This window comes from Tribolium castaneum, chromosome 9 (genome assembly GCF_031307605.1).
Source record: "Tribolium castaneum strain GA2 chromosome 9, icTriCast1.1, whole genome shotgun sequence".
NCBI classification, from domain to species: domain Eukaryota; kingdom Metazoa; phylum Arthropoda; class Insecta; order Coleoptera; family Tenebrionidae; genus Tribolium; species Tribolium castaneum.
Window position 1 is genome coordinate 7564672 of NC_087402.1, and position 15721 is coordinate 7580392.

General features: G+C 38.2%; 1 protein-coding gene across 4 annotated transcripts in view; it reads left to right on the forward strand.

Moving 5' to 3' along the window:
* The window catches only part of brat (brain tumor), a 54502-nt gene that overhangs the window by 18430 nt on the left and 20351 nt on the right, over positions 1–15721 (forward strand). Inside the window, exons 1-2 of one of the 4 annotated variants that reach the window (XM_064359086.1) lie at positions 6380–6601; positions 12629–12684. The exons of 1 other annotated variant lie outside the window; for it this stretch is intronic. The gene's annotated coding sequence lies outside the window, so the exon portion shown is untranslated. Of the gene's footprint in view, positions 1–6138; positions 6280–6379; positions 6602–12628; positions 12685–15721 lie in introns of those variants that run through there. 2 more of the 4 variants (XM_064359085.1, XM_008194317.3) reach the window with 2 other exon arrangements.

Consider the following 15721-nt stretch of genomic DNA (forward strand, 5'->3'; position numbering starts at 1 on the left):
GGATGGGATGTTCTTAAACATTGAAGCCCAATAAAAAAAGACTAAATTATTTACTGTGTTTACTCTCTATTACTGGTTAGATAGAATGTTTTGTCAATCAAGGTAGAAATAACTTTGCATTTAGTACTCAGTCAGCTAGCATAATTGAGGTTTTTTTGAAGCATAAAACTGGCGTAGGATTAGCTGATCAGAAACATCTTTTAGATCGTCCGAATTTTTTTTAATACTTCATAATCAGTTTTCTTTTAAATAATCTTAATGCGAGTAAGTAAAACATTTTTTGAGCGTCACCCAGAATACCAACTTATTTTGTAACCGTATTTCGGCTCGTCTCAAGGCGTTCTTTGTGGTGTATTTGATCACACCCTGTTAGGGCGAAGTTGGAATGAAAAATTGATTCGGCGTTGGCCAGGTATGAGAAATGCCGGCCCTTGGGAATGCACCTCGTCTACTTTTTATATCCGTGGCCGGTGGAGCCATCATCCAAAAGGCCGCTCTTTTCTATTCTAGTGCGAAGAGTAAAGTTTTCCTTCTGTGTTTGAATTTATCCTGGGATATTTTGTCCACTTTGTTGTCGTGGTTCAGATTTCCTTGAGTGAATGCTTTTCACTTTAGCGCGTATCGAAGTATCAAATTCCTGGTTGATCGAAAAAACGTAATTTGGCAAGTTCGGCGTTAGTTTGAAAGTTTGGAGGGAATGGTCCGGTCCTGCGCGTGCCACCCCCAAATTGAATGAAGTTTACTTTCTCTGATGCGAGGGGTGCGATCGATAAAGCGGAGGGTTGTTCGATGCGTAGGACGATGCCATCCATGGCCTACCCTAACTCCCGGGCCAAACAAACCCTCGACCCCGTACCACCCACCTCAAGTTGGCGGCGTTGCTATGGGGGCCCCCACTAGCAACCGTCTCCCCTTCTTCGCTGCAACTACACTTTTGAATGCGTCCGGATCGATCCCAGATACGATTACGACGTCCACCGGCGACATCGATTTTTTCCCGTTCGTTGGTAAAATGTAACGCCACGATTTGTTTGATCATTATGCCAAGGCAAATATTGGGAGACAGTCGGAGGGTCCCAAGACAAACATTTTTACCTGGAATTTTTCTGACACCTCAACGTCTTTATTGCATCGTAAATAAATTTTATATGTGCCCAAGTTTAATTTAGAGAGACATGTGTTGCGGTTGTAATAACCGGAAGTTGATGCCATTGTTGAAATGCGGGTATTTTTTCACGAGGTGGGGGAAAAGGAAATTGTGGCCGAGCTCTAACCGTCAAACTTATTTTTAACCGATTTTAATCGAGCACTAATCTAACTAGACCTCCAAACGAACTAATAACGAAACACTCGTTCAATTTGAAATTAATTTTTGCAGAAATTTTCTGAAAACGCGGCGCTTAACAGCACATAACAACTCCACAATTTGCATTTCCTTCAGATCCCTTCAGACAGAGATATCGACGTTTCCTACAATAAATATTTACGAAAAGGCCTGCAGTTTCGCTGGTGTAATGTTGGAAAGTTTTCCCCTTCAGTTCGCTCCTTACAGCCAGACCAGGGAGAAAAATAATAAAGGCGCCCCTTTCAAACTTACATTTGCTCCCAACGAAGCCAATAATTATGTGTATACCAGCAAAACTCTCCAATTTAAATATTTATTCAGAAAGTTACAAAACACTGATTACATAAACAAATTTCTATTAGACCTTGTATCTAATGAAGATGCCATTCACGTCGTACATCTTACATCCCAAGTGGACAAAAATTTAATGGAGTATCCTCACGAGACAAGGCCACTTTCAGCTTTCCACCAAAATTATTCAGATTCTTCCCATCTTTATTCATAAGGAATGTTTACAAAAAGGTTTATATGTGTTTTTTCATGCTAATAAGAGCATACTTTTAAGTCACCTATTACTAAAACCAGAATTAATTAAAACCTTCATTTGCTTATAAAATTTAGACATTGGATTGGGTATTTTTATTTATGAGACTCGTAAACGTATTAAGAGCAATAATGAGGTATTTGTGGCTTTGCGAATTTTACCCAGGAGCCCATAAATCAGAAACGGGTTTCCAAATCTTGGTTTGCAGATTACAATTTATGGGAGTTATTAGGGCCCTATTGTCAAAAGAATTAGCGTTGGAAAAAGGGGTGGCCCAGCTTAGACGACCATAAATTGTAAGTTTGAATCGTGTAATTTGCGTTTCTCAATTACTTAATTAAAATGAATTTTAAAAAATCAGTTGCAAACAAATTGTGTTTTTTTTTAATTTGGGTCTGGTTTCATTTTCAACCAGCGCGAGTTAAAGATCAAGATAAGTATCGACTTGCACTATGCAAATAATTTTTGGAGCGTAACCGTGTTTGTTACGACACAACTGTCATCGGAGAACTCCCGGAAACTTTCAGTTTTGTTAGTTTCGTTGTAGATTTTCCGGATTCGGGTTGATCACGAGAGACCTTTTTAACACAATAGAAAAATATTTAATTTCGCGCGTCTTTCACGTTTCTTTTGAAGTGTTTTCATTCAGTTCCTTTGCCACTATTTGCAATAACTCAATTTCAGTTAGATGTAAACGCTATTTCAACGCAAACTTTATCCATTCCGGGATGTCGGATGGGATATTAATGCGATTAAACAAAGTTCGACTTTAATGCTGTTAATTACGGCAACTTCAAATAATATCAAAATTATCTCTGGCATTATGAATGTAAACAAATTTAATCATTCAAATTTGTCGATCGGTTTGGCTCGGAAAATTCGCGTAATCAGAACGCCTTATCCTTGCTGAAATATGTTTCAATTAAACTGTTAATATTTGCCAGAGGTTCAGCAAATATTGGATTAATGCAAACATTACTTCAATTTTCATTTGCGTTATATATTGCTGTATCAAGTGTGTGTGTACAGGAAATTGTATCGAAGATACAAATTAATTTGAAAGAAAATAATAACAATCGATAAAAAGCGTGGCGGTGTTATTAATAGTTTTCAGCGGTAATTGTTCACTCGAGTATGAAATGTATGCAGTTGTGTACAAGGGGCCCAAATAACAGGCTTATTGTGGGGTGCATTAGATGCGACCGTTGTGGATGGAACTAGAAAAACTCGCCTAGAATCGTCGCTTTTGTCTGGTCACTTTTTTCCGTCTCGATTTACATATACCCCCTGTGAACGCCGCATCTGATTTTTTTCGTCGTTTTTTACCAAACAATGCCTTAAAAGCCCTTTAAATCACCAACGTTATTCATCTCTCGGATTTAATAATTATTCCGACTAAAATGCTAAAAGAAGATTATGGATTTGTGCAAATCACGGCCCGGACGAATTAATGACCTCTCGTCCAATCTATATCCATTTCACAATCTGATTAAACGTTTTTCATCGTTTTGTACGAACGCTTATTTTTATTTTCACTTTGTTTTGTGATTTATTTTCGCTAATTAATTCGGAATAGCGCCGGTGTAAAAAGCATTATTTGTTTAAATATCAGAGATTGGGTGCGTCACGTTGGAAGCCATCTGATAAAAGCGAACAGTAGAAAGCTCAGGTTCATGAAGGATTATTACGTTACAAAAGTCTACAACGTAAATTGAAAAAGGCTTCACGTAACACACACTTTGAATTTTAGAAAAAAAGATTTTAATCAGTCCAGAGGGTTAATTTCGTTTGGCACACAAATGTTTTTAATGAAGTTCATTAACCCATAGAAAAAGAAAAGTACTTATTTCATTTGTGTCGTGCGTAGAACCGATTTAATAACCCGAAATAAAGCTTCCACTATGTAACGGATAAATAATTAATACTTAGGGAATTATCAAATCTTGACGTAAATAAATCAAGCGATATGATAAAAGGTTTAAAAACACGATTTGTGAAGTCAAACAATCTTGGATCCAAATAAAATGCGGAGAAAAATCACTCGAAATCGACACCACCTACATAAAATGGACTGAAAACGGAGTTCAAAATATCGAATCGAAATATTGGAAATTCTCCAAATGATTTATTGAAATGTTACCATTCTAAATTTAACAATTTGCACAATTTTACTGAACTTACAAGTATGCGCCATGGATGGGAAGCTAGATTTCAAATTGCAATTTTTGATTTCGCAATTTTTGTCTTCATTGATGGAGTAACAAAAATAGTAATAATGTGCAATGTTTTAAAAACAATTATACATATCTATTTATTTCCTTAGTAGGTACATACATTCTTATCTTTTCTGAGTAATCGAAATACTTCAACCTTATTTAGGTAATGATCGAATTATGTCGATAATAAAAACTTTTATCTTTGCGTAGAAATGACAAATGTGTAATTTTTATATGTACTTATACGTGTATGAACATATTTACAAACATAAGTGTCACTCACCATTTTTTCTAAACATAATAAATATACTCGTAAATGAGAATCACAACAAATAAAAGCAAAATATTGCCAAACCAAACCACTATTATTTGTCTGCCATGTGAAAGTAATTTTTTTTTTAATTTTTATTTTATAATATAATATTGTGTTTTATTTGTACGATTTTGAAAATAACAGAGTTTTATTTTATATGGTGGATAATGACAATATTAGTAGTTTATTATACAAGTAAAGAAAAGTTGTTCCTTATCTGTGAGTGATGCAGAGCACGAGTTTCAGAAAGGAATCACGAGCAGATAATGCCAACTTTTCTTTACATGTATAATACAAGGAAAATACGCTCACATACAGTGAAATCTATCATATTTTTCTAAAAATATAGTGTTTTTTTTAGAGACCTGACGTGATTGGCAATTGTTGGGTACATTGTTAGAATCTGCATAAAAAAGTACATGAGACACGCAGTAGACACAAAAAAAGTAATCAAGTTGACCTGTGTAATTTGTTATGACTACTAGTATTTTATTTACATTTTTTGTCATTAAAAAAGTTGTACAAAACAAGAAACTCTTTCTTGAGGAACAAAAGTGTTGAGGAAATTAAAGAAATAAGAACTAAAATCTGTGGCACTAAGTGAGATCTGGAGAAAAAAATAGAAAAATGTTTTTTTTGACTTCCATGGTCTGAAAGAAGTCTTCTAATAAATATGTATTTTCAACTTTTAATTTCAAAACTTACAGTAATACTATAATAATAATACACCACCTTTTATTCAACTTAAAAAAATTAAATTAACAGATTTTCAAAAATCGAGCAGGGTATGTAAGTATGGTTGTGTTGGCAACATTGTTTTATTAGGGGGACAAATGACTATAAAATCGTTTAGACTATTTTTATCACTTCTACACTAGCTAAATAAAAACGTTAGGTACCGTTTTTGATTTAGAACAGAACACCTAAAAATAATTTCCGTTTAAGAACAATGGATTCTTTACCGAGTGATTAACGTAGAAAAGTGAGTGATTGATCCCACGTTTAACATAAAAGTTGCTTTACTTCTGACCACATAACAACGGTCATAGTCATTCATTCATACTGCGTCATAAAAATGAAATTTGTCCTCCAAGTTTTATCTCATGTTAACAGTTGAATGACAGTTAACAATGTAAATGTCACACTTTATGCATTATTGTCAACAATCTAGACACAATGTTAATCTTTAAAAAGTATTAAATTTGACAATGAAAAATACAGTTTTTACATTTTTTGAATTTAATCGACAATTAGTACCTCCAACCTATAACAATCAGCGATAAAAGTCCCTACGTAACAACTGACATTTCTTTTTCAGTAGAGGGATATCAGGAAGGTGATCTCTCTTTGTTTCGTTCTAGAGTAAATTTCGTATTAACCTCGGCCGAATAATTGCCCACCTATTCCAGGTAAAAGTCAACGACTGGAATGCCGACTCATATCTCTCATCTTATTTTTTCAAACGCATTTTCTCATCTGGCCTTAACGCCCTCACCATTTTTTATAATTCATTGAGAGTAGGCTCATAGTTGGCAGCCGTGTTTAAGTTAACAGCCCTTAATCTCAAAAATCAGTGATTTGAGTCAAATCGTGAAAAAAACAAGCTGTCGGTATACTTGTTGATTATTTTCTCACACGCATTTTCTCACAATTTTTATAATTTGTTGGCTTAGAGTTGCCAACCGTGCTTTAGAAAAATTGAAAAATTCAGACTTCACTAATTGACGGTTAAATGTCAAAAATTCGTCATTAGTGATGTGAGTGAATTCCTGGAACGTTGTGCATGACATCTTGAAAAAACCAAGTTCAAGCTGTACACTTGTTGACGAGGGTGTCTTCGCCGGGCTTTACCATTGACCAGGTACAATAATAATGAACCCATATGACCAAAACACGCCGAGGTGGGGTGTCCAAGGGGCTGCGTCAATACGCGAGTCGGGCCCCCTTCGCGCAATCCCCACGTGGTGTCCCTCCCCTCCGGGCCCAGCCGGCATTACAGCAGCGACCGGTTCCCGCGCCAACAGAGCTCATTGTAACGCGAATCGCGGACGAGTACGTATCGCACACCGCCAGTTTGTTTGTTGTTGTGTGCTCAAGTTGTTTCACACTGTAGTTTGTTGTAGTGTGCGCCCCCAGGACTAACTGACAATTAGAAGGCTCATAGATCGCATGGCGACTACAAGGTGAGGCCCAAGCCGGGGTGGTTAACCCGCTCTTCCGTTTTTCGACGCAATGTTGGCACCGGTGGAACAAAGGCGATGCGATTTTACATTTGAATTCTTGTTGTTTTAACGGTTCGCGCCCGTTCAAGGACGATATGCACAGACGAAAGTTATTTATATAAATGATCGGTTCATGTGTCTTGTCAAGCTTCTTCTTAATCTGCACCAGCGACCGTTAATAAACGATACACACATTTGTTACCCGCTATTAACACGTTAATGTTCAGCTGATCGATTTTTTCCTCATCTGGACGTTTTTATCGCAAACATGACACAACTGTACAACTATCGCTGATATTTCCCAACTGCGTTTACCTTGTCACGTCCAGACCGACCAATCACCGATCCTTTGTTTCACAGACAAAACACCATTTTTATGCATTTTACAAATACGTATTAATACAAGTTTAACTGCTGAAATTCCTCCTAGTTTACTTCGATCGCTGTCGAATTGCCCGGACTGTAAATGATCACAACAAAAAATCTGTTAGAAACACTGAGTTATTGGCCTTCTATTATTTGTACCATTGGCCGTCCCTTGGAAATGTACGGCAATTATTTATAACATTTTTGAATTTGATAGTACTATACCTAGTCTAATTCATTTGATTTTCATAAAGGTAGGCCATGATAGTGTACACACCTAAAGCAAAACCTCCTTTGATTCATTTCTTACGTTCTGATATAGTGTAGGATCAAAATATCAACATTTTCTGTTCGATAAACTATTTTGAAATTGTCCTCGTTCATAGGTTTGAGCTTAAAAAATTGGAAACTATTAAAAAAAATCCTATCAACTCAAAAATTTTAATTTCCAAAGCTCACTTATACACTATGCCAATTCATATGAATTCGTTTTTACGGTTTTAGGAATCGACTGTAGGTAGGTTTTTCCAACTTTTCAAATCATCCCACCCGGAAATCTGATAAACATAAAAAGTGGTGAACAAAACTGAAAAAATAAGAGTCAAGTCAAATTATAATGCGGTAATACAATGTGTTCGAAAATAATTGTTTATCAAGGCGACTATGGAATTCAAATTCAATGTGTCGCTTCGTCCAAATAACTATTGTAATTTCTGAGTTCTGTCATCTCTAATTACCTTTTTACTCTTTTGAAATTAAAGTTTACTTATCTTTTTTGCTTTTTTAAACCTATATGTTTGTGAAATACAACGCCAATTTGACTCTTGTCAAATGGAAACATTTAAAAAAAAATTAAATTTTTTTCTTTCAAACGAAATGATATAAAGCTCATACTTTTTTACCAAAAAAAGTAAGCATTTGAATGAGTTAATAACATTTAAAAAATTGAATGTTTTTGTTTTTTTAAACTTGTGAATAAAAAAATGAGTAACTTTTATAAAGCCTTAAGTTTTCTGAAAATTTCGGGATTCCTGCTGTTTTAGCACCAGGCGGGAGCCCATTATTTAATTTGAACAAAGTTGTCAGTGTCAAATTTTCAAAAATCGGTAAATTACTACGGTTTGGGGATGGGGATAAGCTTCTGCCCTTTGTTACTCATTCTGTGATGACTAAAAATTCAGTCATAGGTGTGTAAACAAACAGTATAAGTGTTTATAAGAAGAATATTTGTCTAAAAATTACATTATATTACATTTTAAGATAGTTAGCCAAACACAAACTGTTGTGAATTTACTCATGGTATTATTTTTTGTAAAACGTGTTACCATCAGTTCAGAAATTGGGGCCTAAGGGTAGGTAATACTAGGTACACGTAATACTGTTAATACGTTCATAAAAATTGACCAGGTTTATGACTAACGTTTATCAGATAAAGGTTTTAGCTATTTTTAACTGGTCATAAATGTTACGACACAATAGGTACTCTTTTACCCCTGATGATAATCCTTTTGAGCGGACTTGAAACAGGTAACAAACCCCTAATTTCCATCTTAACACTGTTATAAAGTCGTGTCAAAAGCCACCGGTGCTCTTTGTTAAATTGTTATATATTTGATTAAACTTCCCGCAACCGATTCAATTTAAATTAATTAAGTTTTGCCGGTTTCTGCAAGCCGGCTTTTATCCAAACAAACAATATTTACTTTTTAGCGTTCATAATCGCACGATAGTACGTTTATCGCAGATTCATTCATCTCGGTGTAAAAAGAAATCGTCGAGTTTATCGAAACTCTTGGAAAAAAGGACAGGAAGTTGGTGTTTTTATCAAGAATCGCTTAGTTATTTTCCACAATGGCGCGCCTGCAGTGATCAACAAACGGTCCATTTCTTTAAGCCGCTTTTATTTTGATTTATTAATATGTGGTCTTTAAATAGAAAAACGTTGGCGTATCTCATTGTTATGTTTATGGTTTAGTTATGTAAATATAGATATAAAATTTAGGTTCACAATTTTCACATAGTGCGCTTATCTGAGGGCAAATACCGGAGCGAACGCGATTATAGCTTTTTTCCGATCTCTCGTTTAATCTTTTTTAACAGGAAGGAAAACAAATGTGACATCCGTTGATGAATAAAATAATCTTGGTCATGCGTTTTATCTTTTCTTTTGTCCCGTTCGTTGTTTCCGTATGCGCAATTCCAAAGTGTCCTTAAATTTCTATAACTGACCTCGACTACCGCGCCTACATTATTCTTTATTATGTCTTGGGGAACCTATCGGACATATGTGTGTAATATCGAATTGCGCCAGCAATTCCATATCCATACCAACAATGCTAATACCGAGATCAAACAGCCGTGAAATTGTTGTGTAATTTTTAATTATTAATCTAACACCAAATTGCGTGATTATGTTGAAAATGCGACGAGATGATCTCATGGGATTGCTGATGGTACTTTTTGAAAGTGAAAGTGGTTTTTGTCGTGACCTTTTCCCCTTCTCTTGAATTAGACCATAAATAGGAATGGGATCAGTTGGGGCAGGTCTCGCACAAATCAGCACCAATAAATGATACAGTGCCAGAAACATCTATTCCGCTGGCTCCTTCTTCATTAATCTTCAGGACTTGCTCAAAAGAAGCGAAAATCTGGGACGATGTTTTACGGGATCGCATCTGCCGGAAGTTGTGGCTCTTTTCCCTACACGTGGCAGGAATGCGTTATGATTGATGAAATTTCTTGTAGATCGAGGCGGTCGTCGACGCCTTTTCAAGGCCTCGTAATTAACAATTACTCCAAGAAGCGAGGAAAAACTCATTGTTTTCACTATCTCGCTTTGATCGCTGTGTGGCCGTGGTGATAGTAGCTGACAAATTGTTCTCTTCTTTTTACACCATACCAACTCAATTAATGACCAATGATTGTTATTTAATGCTTTTGCGGTCGTCTCAAATGGTCAGAGGAATTTATGAGATGTTCCGAGACGAATTCGTTAAAACGCCGGTTCGAGTTGGTATTAAAACCTCAACCAGAATATTTTTGGCCCCCAGTTCAATATTTTTGCTCGCAAAATCGGTCCTATTTGATTTATTGGGTTATTTTGCACCAAGTCAACAATTTCTAAGTATTTTACAAAATTCCATCAGGCAGAGGAATTTTGTTTATCTCGACTGGTGACCTATCGCTGCATTACCTAATTTGCTGGAGGAACCATCAGTCACGAACAAAATGGGTGATAAAACTGTCAATCTGCAATTACCTGAATATGTTGTTATTACACTCGTAAACATTTACGCAATCTCCTTTCATACTAAGCTTTATTATCCGTTCTATGGGGAATTGTTTGATGGTTGGGAATTTATGCAACAGTATGTCATCTTTTATATTAGAATTAAATTTCCTCTATTTGTCGTATATGTTAGCATAGTTGCATAAACAATGATAAGAGAAATCAAAACTGATAAAAAAATGCAGTCGCTTGGAATGGAAATTTTCCCGCTTAGAGCTTTATTTGGTACTTAATACTCTATGACTTAATCATAACGCTCGAATGACTATTATCCTCTTTGTTATCGTCTTGCGTAATAAGAAATGACCATAAAGAGCCTTATTTTGAGGTGCTTCCAAATAAGAACCGAGTGGAGAAGCGCAAGGTGTCCGGTCTCCATGTAGCAATATACACGGGGGCCTCTTGAGAGCTACTCACCTTCGTATGCGGCAAACTTTCACTTTCGAAACATAACTTTCCTACTTTACGAATCCAAATCTAATTACCCAATTTGAGGAGTTTTCAGATGAAGGGTTGGTGTTGATTTAGCCCTCCCTTGGCACTTGTGTTTCGCAAGTGCGTCGCTTTTATTATAATCGTGAGAGGACGTGCGGTATCAAACAACCTTGGCGGTCGTGTCGTCGACACCACGTCCAAAATTCTAATTTAAATGTGCAGATTTCAGCTTTTATTGAATCGACGGGATACACGACCTCATTAAAAAATTACCAGCCGGCGCGAGGATGTCCAAAAGCAGCTGCTTTGGATGCGAAAAAATCGCTTTCACTGATTCGACTGACTAATTAGACGTGTGTAGAGTCGGTGGCATTTTATTCAAAAGCGGATTCGAAATTCTATATCTAACGCTTTGCGCGCCGCCTCCGGCTGTATTTATTCCGACCGTCCCCGGGAAAGCACTTAATCATATTATCGTTTTCTGCTTTGTTCACGGGCGAAACGTTGATGGTGATGCTGACGCTGAACGTTTTCCTGTTCTTCCTATATTTGCGTTTGACGGTTACATGATTTAATAAAATGAACAAATTTCAATCTAAATTTGGTTTTTGTCGGTGACTCAGTTTGCCAGTGTTGACATTTTGCAATGTGGCGGAACATGTGGTTTTTCAAAACAGATGTTTTCGAGCTTGCATCAGACCAATGCAAGGTTGGATCAACCGGATGTACAATTTAAAGATTTCAAAGTATCAGAAAGGAGTTACATGTCGATATGTCAATCGGCAACTTCACTGAACGAGGTTTAGCAAAATAAAACAACAGCTGGAGACTTTCAATTATTGCCGTTTATTTTTCTGATAAACAACATGAAAACATAAGCAATACAACAAGTAATTAATGTCGAGATTTGGCAAAACAGTATCCAATATCAAAACATTCAGTTGTGTGCGAGTTGCGTTTGACAAGCAATGTTATAACAATAAAGTAAGGACGCGTCGAATCTCGGAATTGTGCTTCTTGATGTGCGTAACTTACGACAAAGGAAGCAATTAGTATTATCGCTTAGAGGTGTTAGTTTATCGATTAAAGTGAGTCGAACAATCGTGATTGAAGACGCTAAAGCATTTACAACGTTCCGAACGCAGTTTGTTAATTAATCACTTGTGACAATATCTCTCGGAATAGTCGATCTCGACGAACCTACCCTTAATCGAAAATAGGAAAGATTCAGAATCATTATTCCTGGTTTGCTCGGAAGAAAAACAGCAAACAGCGAAATTCGATTAAATCCAGTGATTTTATTAGGTTTTTCGCGTCCATTTGTGACGTCACTGCGACAATCTTATTCCGGACTTGTTGCGACTTCATTACAGACGTAACGAATTCCGAAATTGCTCGTAAAATAAAAATTATATTCTGTTCAATCACTACGAAACCACGCACACAATACGTGCATCATAAAAGTAACACATTTTGGTGCAGGAAAACTGCACGGTTTGGGATTTGTCATGAGAGTTTCCGGCGTATTGTTTAAAGCAAATATTGATAATCTTGTCAAATTCCAAGAGAACACTCTTGTTAATATTTGATTTCAAGTATGCGTCTGTTTACACGAACGAAATACCCCGATATCAAAAGAAAAGCGGCGCAAATTAAATGAAAGAAAAGTGCTACTGGATTATTAAAATCGCACAAAGACGACAAAAAAGTTTTCCTCGATGTCACAAGCACAGCACGATTTTAGGGTGCTTCGGCCTAATCTGTTAGTGGCGGAGTAGCAACTTTTATCCCATCCTCACAATCAGCAGAGCTTTCTGTTTGGAGCTCGATTCTTGGGGGAGCTATTGTCTTTTTCCTTCTGTTAGTATGTGAAACTGATTTTGTGCTCTTTGTTTCAGGTATGTCCGTCAGCGGTAGTTGGCGCCTCGTGCAGTCCGGGCGGAATGATCTCATGGTATGTCTGCCCAAAAGGTTAATAAAAGTGAACTTTTCGCGGGCCAGATGTGTCGGCCACCTCCTCGTCGGGTTAAAGTACGACCTTCGCTGGTGTAAAAAATCCCGTCGTCGGCAGCCATAATAATAGCATCCATCATGCAGCAGCGTGTATGAAAGTGAAGGCGCTCGACGACCGTTGGGTTCGGTTTGCCATATAGACGTCGTCGTCGATGATGATGATGGTGCGGCAAAAAGCCGGCCGAGACCGGTCAGCATAATATAAATGCGGATCAATGTGCCAAAGCCGGGTAAACGTCCCGTGATTATTGTCCTCGGTTGTGCGACCTTGTAAAAGCGAACCTGATTTACCTGTGCTGGTGTGCACGCATAGATACATACCAGGACTAGGTTGTTTCGGATTTTTCAAATGAGTAAATTGCGACTTTACGCTCCGCCGGCGAGGAGAAGATGGCTAAACTATGTAACGAAGGTTTTCTTTGCGGAGTCACGATTCATTTGTCTGTAATTAGTTCATCACGGACCGAAAGGAAAGCCTGTAATCTCGTTAGCGGATCGATCATACATGCGGATTTGGATTACAACATGGAAAATAACTCAAAATTTATGCCAATTATATCAGCGACTTCAAAAGACCACCAATTATACTTTTTGTAACACACGGACGAGCAATGATATGGAAATTTCTGTCGGCGTCATCGCTAGCACACATACACTACACTTTGGTATATCGAACCCCAAAGGAACAACAAAATCACTTCGTCTTCATTAATCCACTTGTATGTAATAAAAACGCAATAGCTAATACAGTTATTAGGTACACGTAATTCCGAAGAATTACATTCTTTGTTCCTGTGAAAGTAAAGTACAAAAAACATTCGTTCAACGGAAGTATTGGTAGATATTATGATAAGAAGAAATGCGTAATTTTTATCAGTTCAGAATGAGTATTTCAGTCCACTCCTGAAAACTAGAGTTTGGATTAGTGGCGTTCTTGTGCTTGTTTTTGTGACAATTGCGCCTGTTGCTTTGCGGAATCCGCGCCTAGCACAATCAATGATGTAAGCCGTGGCAAAGCCTTCGGCTGACGTGCCAGAGGATGTGTTTATGAATATAAACGACAGGGACATCCGCCAAGATAATTCAGCATTCAGTTTGGAAACATGGTCTGTGTGTAATTCCACCGGTGTGAGGTTTCACGAGTTTTTAATAAAGATAGGATTCCTTGTGAGGTTTTGACAGCGGATTCTTGAGATTATTAGCGCCGTATTTGTCGCCATCGTCGCGACTCATTACTGACGGTTGAAAGACGTTAAACGCGAACTTTGATTGGTCGGGATTGGAAAAAGCCAAACTCGGAGATCACAACTTTTCACCGGGACGTTTTTACGCTTGATGTTTTTTGCGAGAGGTTCGCTTTGAAGAAGCTTAATCAAATAGATTTTTCCCCGTCGACGGATAAAGACGTTTTTATCGAAACAGAACGGTCAGAATCCGGATAGGCTCGTCAGGAATTTAAATATCTATGAATCAATGTGCGGTTACGACCAATTTATGTTGTAAAAGGGGAAATAATTTGTTGCAGTAGATAGAGTCTAGGTTGATTTAATAAGCGGTTTTGGTTCGAAGGCAGGCGACAAATAGCGCCTGGTAATAATTACGTTCGGGACCCAACCCTAATACCAACATCATTGTTATTAGACCAAGTCTGCGACCACTAGGTGATCGATGATAGCTAACAAAGACGGTGACATTTGCGCGGGCGAATCCTTGATTTCTAAGTAATTTAGACGAGTTCACGACGGTTTGCATCTTCTTTTATCTGGCTGTACCTATAGACCATTCGGGTTCAACGGTTCGGGAGTGCGGTGAAGGAGAAGGAGGAGAATGTCCCCGCAGCCTTGTGTGCGGATCGTGGTCGGCCGTGTGGAACGTCGGGCATGAGAATCCTGCGGCACCGTCGACTAAGTGAACGCTTAAACAAAGGATCGTTACGTTGCGGAAAAATGTAGCGAATTCTATTTGCACGTACGAACGTGAGTTGTTGCGCATTCGGAAGCAGGATCATGCAGAAAATCCAGAATTCACATTGTGCCATCGCTTAATTACTTGGAAACTCGCAACGATGCATGGCTGCGCGCACGGGCGCCGATATTCAAATCCTCAGCCAAAACGCGCTTACAGTAAAACCGCTTTATTCATAGTTATTATTTGTACACCATAAAGTTTTACAACAAATAATGGTGTTCAATAAGCTTGCCTGAGTGAGTAGCTTGAAGGGTCCTTGCGGTTTGGAGTAATCATAACAAAAATTTACTGGTGTACAAAGAAAATCCTTGTAGTGTTAGTTCGGATTATGTAGGTTTTGCTTTAAATGATGAAACGAGAAATGCGTATTTTTGGGAGGCCGTGTGATTTCCCTTTCGTCTTGGATGCAAGTTGCAAGCATGCACCGGTCGGAATGCGAACAATGCACGGTTGTTCATGAGCTCTCAGTTTATTGCCTCGGAACGGTCTCTAAGCTCCTTAGTCGCCTGATGAAGGAGCTGGATCTCGTTGAAAACTCGGAACTGGCGCGATGCTGTCGCCTAATTACTCTGAAACTCTCTTGACATTCTTGCGCGAGCTCTCGATTTCGTCGCGGAATCGGAAAGGGGCCGCGATCGCGGAAATGCAAATGGATGTACTAATGGCATCTAATGACACGACATCGCTGTTTTCTCTATAATTTTGAGATCAGGCCGCCTCAGCAGGAGCAGCAACGAACGTTAACCCGTCCAATAGAGTTGAAGGTGACGCGGTGCTGCTGTTGCTCCTGGTGCCGGCGTGCGATACCCATTTGTTTGCGCTCAATGTTGACCTTGAAAACGTACGCGAACCCAACAAAGAACCGCGGAGAGTTCAAGCCGGAAACGACGGAGCGAGGGGTCCGTACGGCCGACCCGGAGGCTCCGGACAGACGATCGATGAAGACTGTCGATGGAGAGGCGACGCTTCTGAGATACGACCGTCTACGACTAATTGAAAGTCGCTTGAAA